This window comes from Rhinoderma darwinii, chromosome 5, assembly GCF_050947455.1.
Source record: "Rhinoderma darwinii isolate aRhiDar2 chromosome 5, aRhiDar2.hap1, whole genome shotgun sequence".
Classification (NCBI taxonomy): domain Eukaryota; kingdom Metazoa; phylum Chordata; class Amphibia; order Anura; family Rhinodermatidae; genus Rhinoderma; species Rhinoderma darwinii.
The window spans coordinates 162313158-162328035 of record NC_134691.1 but is presented as its reverse complement, the minus strand read 5'-3'; the positions used below and the strand labels follow the sequence as shown (position 1 = coordinate 162328035).

General features: G+C 44.7%; 1 protein-coding gene across 1 annotated transcript in view; it reads left to right on the top strand.

Annotated features, from left to right (window-relative positions):
- Positions 1-1522: 1522 nt before the first annotated feature.
- The window catches only part of LOC142651696 (serpin B3-like), a 47791-nt gene continuing 34435 nt past the window's right edge, over positions 1523-14878 (top strand). Inside the window, exon 1 of the mRNA XM_075826704.1 lies at positions 1523-1659. The gene's annotated coding sequence lies outside the window, so the exon portion shown is untranslated. The remainder of the gene's footprint in view (positions 1660-14878) is intronic.

The window sequence follows — 14878 nt, the reverse complement described above, 5'->3', positions numbered from 1 at the left end:
CTTTTTCAACGGCACGGGCACCTTCCCGTGAGAAAACGGGAAGGCACCCGTCGCCAATAGAAGTCTATGAGCCCGTTATTACGGGTCGTAATTACGACCCGTAATAACGGGAGTTTTTACGGTCGTGTGCATGAGGCCTAAGTGTTTGGGCGTCCACTTGGCAAATGAGGTTTAAAGAGGCTCTGTCACCAAATTATCAAATCCCTAAGTCCTATTGAATGTGATGGGCGCTGCAATGTAGATAACAGCAAAGTTTTTGCTGGGTGGTAACGATGAGAAGTGAATGATGCTAATTCGTCAGCGTCATACACTTCTATTCACAACGCCCAGTTGTTAAAAACACAATACACGCCCAGTTGGTAAAAACACAAAACACGCCCAGTTGGTAATGCGAGAAAACACGCCCAGTTGTCCATTGAAAAGCTAATTTGCATGAATATATAAAATTGCTCCTAACTTGGGCAAAAATGATCGTTTTAAAAAAAAAACAAAAAAAAAACTTTGCTGTTATCTACATTGCAGCGCCGATCACATGCAATAGGATTTGATAATCTGGTGACAGAGCCTCCTTAATGTAGAAAAATGTAAAGTTATGCATCTGGGTACCAACAACCTGCAGGCATCATATGTCCTAAGGGGTGCTATACCGCCGAGAGTCACTTGTTGAGAAGGATCTGAGTGTACTTGTAAATCATAAACTAAATAACAACATGCAATGTCAATCAGCTGCTTCAAAGGCCAGCAAGATATTGTCGTGTATTAAAAAAGGCATGGACTCGCAGGACAAGGATATAATATTACCACTTTACAAAGCATTAGTGAGGCCTCATCTAGAATATGCAGTTCAGTTCTGGGCTCCAGTTCATAGAAAGGATGCCCTGGACCTGGAAAAAATACAAAGAAGAGCAACGACGCTAATAAGGGGCATGGAGGATCTAAGTTATGAGGAAAGATTAAAAGAATGAAACCTATTTAGTCTTGACAAGAGACAACTAAGGGGGGACATGATTAACATAAATAAATATATGAATGGCACATACAAAAAATATGGTGAAATCCTGTTCCATGTAAAGTCCCCTCAAAAAACAAGGGGGCACTCCCTCCATCTAGAGAAAAAAAAGGTTCAACCTGCAGAGACGACAAGCCTTCTTTACTGTGAGAACAGTCAATCTATGGAATAGTAGAGCTGGTCACAGCAGGTACAGTAGATGGCTTTTAAAAAGGCTTAGATCACTTCCTAGAACGAAAAAATATTAGCTCCTATGTCAATGAGTAGACATTTTTCCCATCCCTTGGTTGAACTTTGATGGACATGGGGACGTGTCCTGATGGCAGCAGAGATGGCTGTGTGTTGAGCTAGCTCCACTTCCACCTACAACTAAAGCGACAGATAAAGCATTCTCAGGGTGTTAAATCTTATCAGCAAATCATCCTAAACTCAGGAGACAGATTCTCTCTGTTAATCATTCACTACTGGAGGAGAAATCAAGCAGATAACAGCACTGTGACCTGGAATCCCCAGAGACCGGGTGGGGCAGGGAGCTGAAAAACAGATAAGACTCCGCTCCACATAAGATCTGATGCCATCCCTGTGCAGGCAGCCTCCCCGGCTTCACCAAGACTACACATCACACTCCGGATCATCTTAAGAACCAAAAGGTACTTTTATTTCTTTGTTTGAGAGACATATATTTTAAGGCCTACCTGACAGGCTGAAGCCTTGACCTGTAGCAAAACATGTACACAGACCACCTCAGATAAAATCAACTGAGGGGGCGACCATACAAAGGTCAAGACTGAAGCAGAAACCACATGGTGCATTGTTTTGGAGACTTTATATTTTAAAGAGGCTCTGTCACCAGATTATCAAATCCCTATCTCCTATTGCATGTGATCGGCGCTGCAATGTAGATAACAGTAACGTTTTTAGTTTTTTTTAAAAACGATCATTTTTGGCTAAGTTATGAGCAATTTTATATTTATGCAAATGAGCCTTTCTAATGGACAACTGGGCGTGTTTTCTCTTATTTCCAACTGGGCGTGTATTGTGTTTTTAGCAACTGGGCGTGTTTACTTCTTTCACTGCACAATCACACTTTGCTGTGGATCATGCTGGGCTGGAACAATGAGAAGCCTCATACACTCCTCTGTACAACACCCAGTTGGTAAAAAGTAAAAACACGCCCAGTTGTCCATTGAGAAACTCATTAGCATAAATCTAAACTAGCTCATAACTTGCTCAAAAATGATCGTTTTTCAAAATAAAAACCACTGCTGTTATCTACATTACAGCGCCGATCAGATTATGTAGGAGATAGGGCATTTATAATCTGGTGACAGAGCCTCTTTAAAGAGTTATGAGCAATTTTAGATTTAGTTTCTTAATGCCCAACTGGGCGTGTTTTTACTGTGCTGTGGATCATGCTGGGCTGGAACAATGAGAAGTGTATGTCACTGATTGGTCACTGATTGGTCAGCCTCATACACTCCTTTACAACACCCACTTGGTCAAAAGTAAAAACACGCCCAGTTGGGCATTAAGAAACTAAATCTAAAATTGCTCATAACTTGCTCAAAAATGATCGTTTTTCAAAATTAAAACCACTGCTGTTATCTACATTCCAGCGCCGATCAGATTATGTAGGAGATAGGGCACTTATAATCTGGTGACAGAGCCTCTTTAAGACCTACTTGGTGTGCTGAAGCTGCGCCCTAAAACAGAAACATATAAACGCACCGCCTCAGATAAATGTAATTGAAGTGGTGACTATACAAAAGACACACACTGAGGCAGAGACCGCATGGTGCACGGAATTAAATACCAGAAGAGTCTCAGCTCCACATACCATATTAACCATTATTACAGCCATCTACTACATTTTGAATATGATTAGAGGCAAGCGAAACAAAGAACCGCCAAAACGCCTAGCAGACTTCTTTATGGGTAAAGACAAAAAAGAAAACGGCGCCAAATCCAAACACAGAGATATGGTGAATTCACAATCGCCTCGCTCTTTGGGAACAATATCTCCTGTCCACGCTGAAGGAGAAAATGCTCATGATATTAACCAAATAAAAAACTCCAAATTAAAAAGTATAAACGGCGCAAATAACTGCTCAAGCTCCAAATATAAACAACAGTTTTCAGAAGAGGACTCATTAGACTCAACAACCACCAGGAGTCCTGCAAAACCAAAGCAGAGATTCCACTCAAATGGGGAATATGAAACAGATGACATTTCGGATGTCCATTTTACACCTAGCGCAACGTTTTTTGCACATATCCCCTCATCTACAGAAGCAATTTTTGTCAACTTAATGAAAGATATGTTAACAGCTCTAAAAAGCTCCATTCAATCGGATATGTCTAAAATGGCACATAAAATATCATCACATATAGATGACCTTGGAGACAGAGTTAACCATATAGAAGACAAAATGGGAGAATATACCACAGCACATAACTCCCTAGTAGATGCACATAATAATCTAGAAGAAGAACTTACTACTGTAATGACGGGGTAGGGAGACAGACAGGTGAGCCCTAATGTACCCGCCACTCAGTCCCTGCCTACTTGCAGCGACCCATCCTAGGCGACGGGGTACAACTGGGCGACGGTCCCAACACTCAGTAAGTGCACGACAGACAAACAGACAAGGGTACACAGAAGCTAGGGAAATGGGGCAGCTGCCCACGGAGACACCGTGAGCAACTAGAGTAGTGAACGAGCCGAGTCAAACCAGGAGTGCACGAGGTACAAAATGCTGAGCAGGAGAGTGGTCAGTAAGCCAAGGTCAATAACAAGCAGAGGATCAGTAGTTCAAGCAGTAGCAGCAGAGCCAGGAAACAAGCAGAGCAGAATCACAGGCAAAGGAGGAACAGGAAAGGGAGGTATAAATAGACAGTGGGCGGAAGCTAGCTCCGTCTGGCCAGGCTGTGATAGGCTCTCCCACTCCTAAGCCTGCCATCCTGAGTGGTGGAAGATGGGGTCAGTCTCACAGAAATAGGAGCAGGTGCAGACTGATTACCCACGGGCGTCGACACAGAAGCTGTGTCTGGCAGATCCTTTACAAAACCCCCCCTTTTATGAGGGGCCATTGGACCCTTTCTAGGTGGACCTGATTTATTGGGGAAACGAAGGTGGAACCTCCTGAGCAATACCCCAGCGTGAACATCCCGGTCGGGTACCCAAGTCCTCTCCTCAGGCCCGTATCCTTTCCAATGGACCAGGTACTGGAGGGAGCCTTGGACCCTCCTGCTGTCCACAATCTTGGCCACCTCGAATTCTACCCCCTTAGGGGTGAGAACAGGGACCGGAGGTTTCCTCGAGGGAGCCAAGGACGGGGAGCAGCGTTTAAGGAGGGAGGCATGAAACACGTCGTGTACTCGAAATGAAGGGGGCAACTCCAGTCGGAAGGAGACAGGGTTAAGGACTTCAATGACCTTGTACGGCCCTATAAACCGGGGAGCAAACTTCTTGGATGGGACTTTAAGGCGCAAATTTTTAGAAGATAGCCACACTAGATCCCCGACCACAAACAAGGGGTTAGCAGAACGTCTTCTATTTGCCTGAGTCTTTTGTATGCTCTGGGACGCCTCTAGGTTCTTCTGAACCTGGGCCCAGACTGTGCACAGTTCCTGATGAACGACATCTACCTCGGGATTGTTGGAACTACCAGGTGAAACGGAGGAGAACCGTGGATTAAACCCAAAATTACAGAAAAAGGGGGAGACCCCTGACAAGTTACTGACCCGGTTATTAAGGGAAAATTCGGCGAGGGGATTGAATGAGACCCAATCATGTTGACAGTCAGAGATAAAACACCTTAAATATTGTTCTAGAGACTGATTAGTCCTCTCCGTTTGGCCCTTAGTTTCAGGATGGAAAGCCGAGGAGAAGGACAGATCAATCTCCAACTTTTTACAGAAGGCTCTCCAAAACAATGAAACAAATTGTACCCCTCTGTCAGAAACAATATTGACAGGAACCCCATGGAGACGCAGGATGTGTTTGACAAACAAGGTAGCTAACGTCTTAGCATTGGGTCGTTTCTTGAGGGGCACAAAGTGGCACATCTTACTGAAGCGGTCTACTACAACCCACACCACCGACTTGCCTTGAGATGGAGGCAAATCGGTGATGAAATCCATGGAGATATGGGTCCAAGGCCTCTGGGGAATGGGCAAAGAACATAGTAAGCCCGCTGGTCAGGACCTGGGAGTCTTGGACCTAGCACAAACCTCACAAGCGGCGACGTAGGCCTTAACGTCTTTAAGCAACCCAGGCCACCAGTAGTTTCTGGCAATGAGGTGCTTGGTACCGAGGATGCCTGGATGGCCAGATAGTGCAGAGTCATGATTTTCCCTAAGTACCCTTAGCCGGAATTGCAGGGAAACAAACAGCTTGTTCTCAGGAAGGTTCCCGGGAGCTGAACCTTGATCAGCCGCAATTTCGGAGACTAAATAAGAATCAATAGAGGAAATGATTATACCTGGAGGCAAAACACAAGCAGGATCTTCCTCCGAAGGAGGGCTGGCCATGAAGCTATGCGACAGTGCATCAGCCTTAATATTTTTAGACCCAGCCCTATAGGTGACCAAAAAGTTGAATCTGGTAAAAAATAACGCCCATCGAGCTTGTCTCGGGTTTAGCTTCCGGGCAGATTCTAAGAAAACCAGATTCTTGTGGTCAGTAAGGACCGTTACCTGGTGCCTAGCCCCCTCCAGGAAGTGGCGCCACTCTTCAAATGCCCATTTAATGGCTAAGAGTTCGCGGTTGCCAATATCATAGTTAATCTCAGTGGGCGAAAACATCCTGGAGAAGTAGGCACAGGGACGGAGATGGGTGAGGGACCTGGTACCCTGGGACAAGACAGCACCCACTCCCACCTCGGAGGCGTCAACCTCCACGATGAATGGCTCCATTTGGTTGGGCTGAACCAGCACTGGGGCCGAGATAAAGCACTTCTTAAAGGGAATGTGTTGCCAGAAAAACATGTTTGTTTTTTTTTAGTTAAACAATTAGTGTGTAGGTGATTAAACATTGTTCTAATTTTTTTTATTTTTTCCACGAGTCAGGAAATATTATAAATTGGATTCAATTTATAATATTTCCCAGCACTGGTCACTAGATGGAGGAATTCCCAAAATTGCAGCATTGCATGTGGTAAAGCAACCACATTGCTTTATGCTGCAAAATTGGGAAAAAATCCCTCGCTCTAGTGAGCTCTCAGAATCCTCCCTCCTTTATCCTGGCTAGTGCCGGGAGAAACGAGGGGTTTGAACGGTCTAACCTCCTACACTGTGTGTCGCCATTTTTTGAGCTAACACACAGTGTAGAAGGTTTACATACACTAGTAAAACACACTGAAACACGCACATACATAGAAATCACTTACCTGCTCCAGTCGCCGCCGCTCCCTCCGGTCCGTCCGCTCCGTCTGCTGCCGCTGCTCCATGTGCACAAGTCCGGAAGCCGCGACCGGAAGTAGTAATCTTACTGCCCGGCCGCGACTTCCGGTCCACAGGAAAATGGCGCCGGACGGCGCGCATTTCAAATCGGACTGTGTGGGAGCGGCGCATGCGCCGTTCCTACACACACGGCGTACACCAAAGTGGATGGAACGGGCCCCGTTCGCAGTCCCTATGGGACTGGAGCTGCCGTATTCCATGTCTGTATGTGTCGTTAATCGACACATACAGAAATGGAAAAAAAAATGGCAGCCCCCATAGGGAAGAAAAAGTGTAAAAATAGAAAAAAGTAACACACAAACACACAAATAAATACAAACGTTTTTAATAAAACCCTAACATAAAACTGATATTAAAACATTTTTTTGGGTGACACTGTTCCTTTAAGGACCTCAAAAGCCTGGACAGCCTCAGGAGGCCAGTGGAGGAGATCAGCACCTTTGCGAGTGAGATCTGTAAGAGGCTTAGCAATGACCGAGAAGTTAGCAATAAATCTCCTGTATTAGCGAACCCCAGGAAGCACTGTAACCCCTTCAGGGAGGCAGGTTGGACCCATTCCGCCACAGCCTGGACCTTGGCGGGGTCCATGCGGAATTCATGAGGAGTGAGGATTTGACCCAAAAATGGTATCTCCTGCACCCCAAACACACATTTTTCAGTCTTAGCAAACAGTTTGTTTTCCCGAAGGGCCTGGAGCACCTTCCTGACATGCTCAATGTGGGAGGACCAGTCCTTGGAAAACACAAGTATGTCATCAAGGTACACTACAAGAAATACCCCCAAGTAGTCTCTTAAAATATAATTTATGAAATTCTGGAAGACCGCGGGAGCATTACACAACCCAAAGGGCATGACGAGGTATTCAAAATGACCTTCGGGCGTGTTAAACGCAGTCTTCCACTCATCCCCCTCTTTGATGCGGATAAGGTTATAAGCCCCCCGTAGATCAAACTTAGAGAACCATTGGGCCCCCTGAACCTGATTGAAGAGATCAGGAATCAAAGGAAGGGGGTACTGGTTCTTTACAGTGACCTTATTCAAGTTCCGGTAGTCAATGCACGGCCAAAGACCACCATCCTTCTTCCCTACGAAGAAGAAGCCAGCACCTACCGGAGAAGTAGAGGGGCGAATGTAACCATTGGCCAGGCATTCCTGGATATAGTCTCTCATGGCTTCACGTTCGGGACAAGAGAGATTAAATATCCTACCCTTAGGGAGCTTAGCTCCTGGTACCAAATCGATTGCGCAATCGTATTCTTTATGAGGAGGTAACACTTCGGAGGCCTCTTTAGAGAAAACATCAGCGAAGTCCTGAACAAACTCAGGTAGAGTGTTCACCTCCTCAGGGAGAGAAATAGAATTAACAGAAAAACATGATGTCATGCATTCATTACCCCATTTGGTAAGATCCCCAGTATTCCAGTTAAACGTGGGATTATGCAACTGCAACCAGGGAAGGCCTAAAACCAAATCGGACGATAATCCCTGCATCACCAGTACAGAGCACTGCTCCAAATACATGGAGCCAACAAGGAGTTCAAAAACAGGGGTATGCTGTGTAAAATAACCATTAGCAAGAGGAGTGGAGTCGATACCCACTACCGGGACAGGTTTAGGCAAATTAATCAATGGCATAGCTAGAGACATAGCAAATTCCACAGACATAATATTAGCAGAAGACCCTGAATCCACGAAGGCACTGCCGGTAGCAGACCTACCACCAAAAGAGACCTGAAAGGGAGGCAAGATTTTATTAGGTTTCATCTTTACGGGAAATACCTGTGTGCCCAAGTGACCTCCCCGATGATCACTTAGGCGCGGAAGTTTTCCGGCTGCTTATTCTTATGCCTAGGACAGTTGTTCACTTGATGCTTGTCATCCCCACAGTAGAAGCAGAGACCATTCTTCCTGCGGAACTCTCTACGTTGTTGGGGGGACAAGGAGGCCCCCGAGTTGCATAGGTACATCCGAGTCTTCCGTGGAAGAACGAAGCAACGGAACCTCGGGAGGCATCATGGGGGAGTCAGAGGAGAAGGCACAAAAGCGTTCAAGTCGTCGTTCCCTGAGACGTCGGTCAAGTCGTACCACTAAAGCCATAACCTGATCTAGGGAGTCAGAAGAGGGATAGCTAACTAGCAGGTCTTTCAGGGCGTTCGACAGACCCAATCTAAACTGGCACCTCAAGGCAGGGTCATTCCACCGAGAAGCTACACACCACTTCCTAAAGTCAGAACAATACTCCTCAACAGGTCTCTTACCCTGACGTAAGGTCACCAGCTGACTCTCGGCAAAGCCAGTCTTGTCAGTCTCGTCATAAATGAGCCCGAGAGCAGAAAAGAAAAGATCAACGGAGGAAAGTTCAGGGGCGTCAGGAGCCAAGGAGAAGGCCCATTCTTGGGGCCCGTCCTGGAGCCGGGACATAATTATACCCACCCGCTGGCTCTCAGAACCTGAGGAGTGGGGCTTTAAGCGAAAATAGAGCCTACAACTCTCCCGAAAGGAGAAAAAAGTCTTCCGGTCCCCTGAGAACAGGTCAGGCAACTTGAGGTGGGGTTCAAGAGGTGAGGTGGGGGGCACTACCAGGGTAGCATTATGCAGGTTGTCCCTCTGAGGGCTTGGACCTGTAGGGAGAGGCCCTGCATTTGCTGAGACAGGGTCTAAAGGGGGTCCATAGTTGTGTCAGGGACCAGGGTAGACTAGGTATATGGGCCTGTGATTATGTAATGATGGGGTAGGGAGACAGACAGGTGAGCCCTAATCTACCCGCCACTCAGTCCCTGCCTACTTGCAACGACCCGTCCTAGGCAACGGGGTACAACTGGGCGACGGTCCCTATGCTCAGTAAGTGCACGACAGACAAACAGACAAGGGTACACAGAAGCTAGGGAAACGGGGCAGCTGCCCACGGAGACACCGTGAGCAACAAGAGTAGTGAACCAGCCGAGTCAAACCAGGAGTGCACGAGGTACAAAATGCTGAGCAGAAGAGTGGTCAGTAAGCCAAGGTCAATAACAAGCAGAGGATCAGTAGTTCAAGCAGCAGCAGCAGCAGCAGAGCCAGGAAACAAGCAGAGCAGAATCACAGGCAAAGGAGGAACAGGAAAGGCAGGTATAAATAGACAGTGGGCAGAAGCTAGCTCCGTCTGGCCAGGCTGTGATAGGCTCTCCCACTCCTAAGCCTGCCATCCTGAGTGGTGGAAGATGGAGTCAGTCTCACAGAAATAGGAGCAGGTGCAGACTGATTACCCATGGGCGTCGACACAGAAGCTGTGTCTGGCAGATCCTTTACAACTACAATGCGTATGAAACTAGCAGATATTGAAGATCGGTCACGCCGAAACTATATAAAATTCAAAGGAATTCCTGAATCTGTCACTCAAGCAGAACTGGTTTCATATCTTCACCAGTTAATGCTGATTCTACAACCGGACCTCTCTAAGTCAGATCTTAACATCGACAGAGCCCATAGGCTACCTAAACCCAAAGGATTACCTGAAAAAATCCCCAGATATGTCCTGGCAAGAATACACTTCCTTCACATAAAAGAGAAAATCCTAATTGCAGCACGGAAATGCTCTCCTCTTCCAGATCCATTCCAAGCAATCTCTCTATTTACAGACCTATCACAAGCTACTATCCAAGAAAGGAAGAAGATGCAACCGCTAACTATGCTTTTGAGAGAACATAAAATCCTCTATAAAATGGGGTTTTCCAACTAAAGTCATAATAACCAAAGGAAACAACACATTTGTTATTCAGAACCTAGAAGATGGCCTGAACCTGCTCAAAAAATTGAACATTAAACTAACACCTCTACAAGACAAGCCGGAAATATAAGAAGCAAGGCCTAAACGGGATGAAAGACCGTCACATCCAAAAGACCCTGATTGAGACTTCTTATATAGGTGGGGCTGGGGGCCTACACCCATCTCTGGAACTCTTACCCCACGATAATTTCAGCCATGTCGGCTGTACACTGTGACATTTATGGTTTGAACTTTCTTGTTCTTTGTTTTTGTTGTTTTGATTATTTTCAACAGGTCACCATACTACAAGAACACCACAGGAAAACAGAACGTAATATTCCATCCAACTGTCAATCAAACATTACATCTCAATACAACATGAAATCCTATTGGTCAAAGCCGATGCAGACTCATCTAAACTGCAAGTATATTACACTACACAAAGCTGTCAAGTATTCCAAAACAAATGACTATTAAAATCTTATCACTCAACACGAAGGGTCTTCATCATCCCTTCAAAAGATCCTCGCTTTGGTCTGAAAGCAAGTTAGAAAATGTTGACATTATATGTGCTCAAGAGACTCATCTTTTAGAAGCAGATGCCCACAGAATCAAAAATATCAATTTCCCACATATATACCATGCCCATACCTCACAGAAAAAGGCAGGAGTATTGATTGCTTTTAAACGTACTTTAATATTTGAAGAATTAAATATATTAGCTGACCCAAAAGGGAGGTTCCTTGTGCTGGTATGCAAACTAAATAACAGAATATACACAATTTGTAATGCATATGCTCCTAACAGCAAGCAAATCAATTTTCTTAATAAAGTACTTAGGAAAATTAAAAAAATACAAAAGGGCAGTTTAATTCTATGTGGTGATTTAAATCTAATTTCAGATCCATTAATGGATACAACAGCTAAGCACAAGAGACCGCCCTCAACATTATTGTCATGGTTACATAGTAACGACTTGTATGATACTTGGCGATGTCTTCATGCCAACGAAAAGGAATACACATATTATTCTTCTCCACATAGAACATACACAAGAATAGACTATTGTCTCACAGATAAAAATTCTCTGCAGCTATGTGCTGAGGTCAAAATAGGTGACATAACTTGGTCTGATCATTCACCTTTAGTTATAAAAATTAATGAACCTCATATTCCACAAATAGAGAATGTATGGAGACTAAACAACTTTCTACTAGCACATACCGAAACCCAGAAACTCATTCATAAAGAGATCAAGGACTTCTTCGAACTCAATGCCACACCTGAAATCAGTGTATTTACTCTTTGGAATGCTCATAAGGTGTACATACGAGGTATTTTTATTAAAATATCAGCATTCCACAATAAAAAGAGGAAAAAACAATTGGATGACATTACCACAGAACTGAGAAGTCTAGAAACACAACAAAAAAATAACCCATCATTTCTTACCCACCAAAAATTAACTCATACCAGAGACAAACTCAGATCCTTACTACTATACAAATATGAACATAACTTAACTAAACTCCGTATGAAATACTATAGCCTAAACAATAAAGCCAATGCTTTCATGGCCAAAAGAGTTAAAAATATACAGATGAAAAATAAAATTGTCCATCTGATCTCACTGACCACATCTAAGAAAATGCTTAATCCAAAAGAAATAGAAGATAATTTTGGAGAGTATCACTCTTCATTATATAACTTAAAATCTGACCCTACAATTTCACAACCAACTACCGAAAATATTCAAAAATTTCTTGACAAAGTCAATCTTCCTACTATATCCAACGATCAACTGAATAGCCTAAACAAACCAATCACAAACTTAGAAATTCTTAGAGCTGTTACAACACTCAAAAGATCTAAAGCCCCAGGCCCAGATGGCTATACAAATGAATACTATACGACCTTCAAAGACATTTTTTCTATCACATGGAAACCTTGTTTAATGAAGCAATACAGTTAGGATCATTTCCTAAAGAAATGCTTTTAGCTACAAATACAACCATACCTAAACCTAATAAAGACCCAACTTTAATCGCCAATTATAGACCCATCTCTCTGCTAAATGGAGACATTAAACTCTATGCAAAAATTCTATCACATAGATTGGAAACTATACTGCCTGGTCTGATAAACCCAGACCAAGTAGGCTTCATTAAAACAGACAAGCCTCTGATGCTACAAGACGATTTATTGACATAATAGATTGGGTGGAGAGGAATCGAACGCCCTCTCTGCTCTTATCTTTAGATGCAGAGAAGGCATTTGATAGAATAAACTGGACATATACTTTTCAGACTCTAGAAAGGTTTGGGTTTCATGGCCTGATCTTACAAGCAATCAAAGCACTATACTCTAACCCCTCCACTAGGGTACTCACAAATGGAATGTTATCCAAACCATTTGACATATCCAATGGCACAAGACAAGGATGCCCTCTTTCCCCTTTAATATTTGTATTAGTAATAGAACCCTTTGCAGAACCCATAAGATCACACACTCAAATACAAGGTGTACAAATTAATAATTCTACTCATAAAATGGGCTTATTTGCAGATGACATTATAATAGCCCTGAGAAATCCATTATCTTCCCTACAAACTGTATCAGAAACCATCAAGATATTTAACTCCATATCTTACTACAAAGTCAATGATAATAAATCATTACTTCTAGGTTTAAACATACAACCGCAAATGAAGGACATTATAACAAATTCCTTTCCTTTTAAATGGCACGATCAATATATCCCATATCTAGGTATAGAACTAACCTCGTCAATCAAGGCCTTGATTGATAAGAACTTTAAACCTCTAATTGTTCAACTTCAGAAAGATTTAGATCATATGAGTAAATCTGAACCATCCTGGTGTGGTAGAATTGCGTTATATAAAATTATGACCTTACCTGTTATACAACCTATGTCCCCCATATCCAGTCTTCCAGCAATAGGCGTATGCACCCTCCCCATGGCATCTCGGAGGCCTTCCGGGCCTATTACCATTCCCTTTATAATCTTCCTCGGGCCTCTCCATCTTCGGATGGGGGGAGCCAACTGGAGCAGATAGAGGCCTACCTTCGGTCCTCAGGGATGAAATGTCTCCCCCAGGAGGCTATTGCTGTTCTGGAGGAGCCTATTTCCCCGGAGGAGTGGTCACAGGCTTTGAAGGACTCGCCAGCAGTGAAGGCGCCGGGTCCTGATGGCCTGCCTTTACAATACTATAAGGTCTGCTCAGACCTGCTCTCACCCGATTTCCTGCATGCCTTCAACTCACTTACTGAGGGGCGCTCCCTCCCTCTGTACACGCTGAGAGCCTACATTACGGTGATACCCAAGGAGGGGAAGGATCCATCCATATGTCAAAACTATCGCCCCATCTCTTTGCTAAACATGGATCTAAAACTGTTTGCGAAGATTCTGTCCCATAGGATTACCCCCCTCCTCCATAATGTGATCCATTACAATCAGATGGGCTTCATGCCTCTTAGGGAAGCTCGGGATAATACCACAAGGGCAATTAACTTGATATACCATGCGGCTTCCTCGGCTCTGCCCACGCTTTTGCTGTCCACCGATGCGGAGAAGGCCTTCGACAGGGTCAAATGGGACTTTATGCTGGCCACCTTGCGGCATATTGGGCTGGGCACTCACATGATGCAATGGATTTCGAGCCTCTACTCCTCCCCCACTGCCCGGGTTAAGGTCAATGGTACTTTTTCCTCCCCACTCGCTATCTCTAAAGGCACAAGGCAAGGTTGTCCCTTGTCCCCCTTAATTTTCAGTTTGTGCCTGGAGCCCTTCCTGTGTCAGGTTCGCTCCAAACCAGATATAGCGGGTGTATTGCTAGGAGGAGGGTCCCATAAGGTCGCGGCATATGCGGATGACCTGCTTTTCTTTCTCACAGCACCCAGGATCTCCTTGCCCAATCTCATGGCAGAGATGAGTAGATACTCGAAATTGTCCAACTTCAAAATTAACTATTAGAAGTCGGAGGCTCTCAATGTCTCGTTGCCACAGTCTCTGGTGAAAGATCTGTCGGAGTCCTTCTCCTTTAAATGGGCTAGAGACTCACTCAAATATCTGGGGCTCCAGCTCTTCTGGGATTTATTTAGCCTTTATGCAGTTAACTACCCTCCCCTCCTTCAACGGGAAAAGAGCGATTTGGATTCCTGGACGACGGGCACCTTTACTTGGTTCGGCAGATGTGCAATTTTTAAAATGAATATCCTGCCACGGATCTTGTACCTCTTCCAGGCCCTGTCAATTCATATTTCCGCACATTCCTTCAAGACCTGTTGTCCTTACTCCATAGATTCATATGGGTGGGGAAACCAGCCCGTATAGCCCTCTCCATGCTTTTCCGTGCTAGGTGTGAGGGCGGGGTGGGTCTTTTGGACTTTGTCTTATAACACCAGGCCTCACAACTGTCACGGATTCTGGATTGGTTCAGGCACACGGAGGTTAAACAGTGGGTGTCGATGGAACAGACCTTTCTGGCAGTCCCTTTCCAGGCTCTGCCTTGGTTGGGCAAAGATATTCGGTTGTGTCCCGGCTCTTCCTCCGGAAAGAAATCTCCCCATCTCCCTCCCCTCCTCTTTCCAGTCCTGGGCAATCACGCATTCCCTCCGGGGCGAGAAAGGGGTCCATTCAG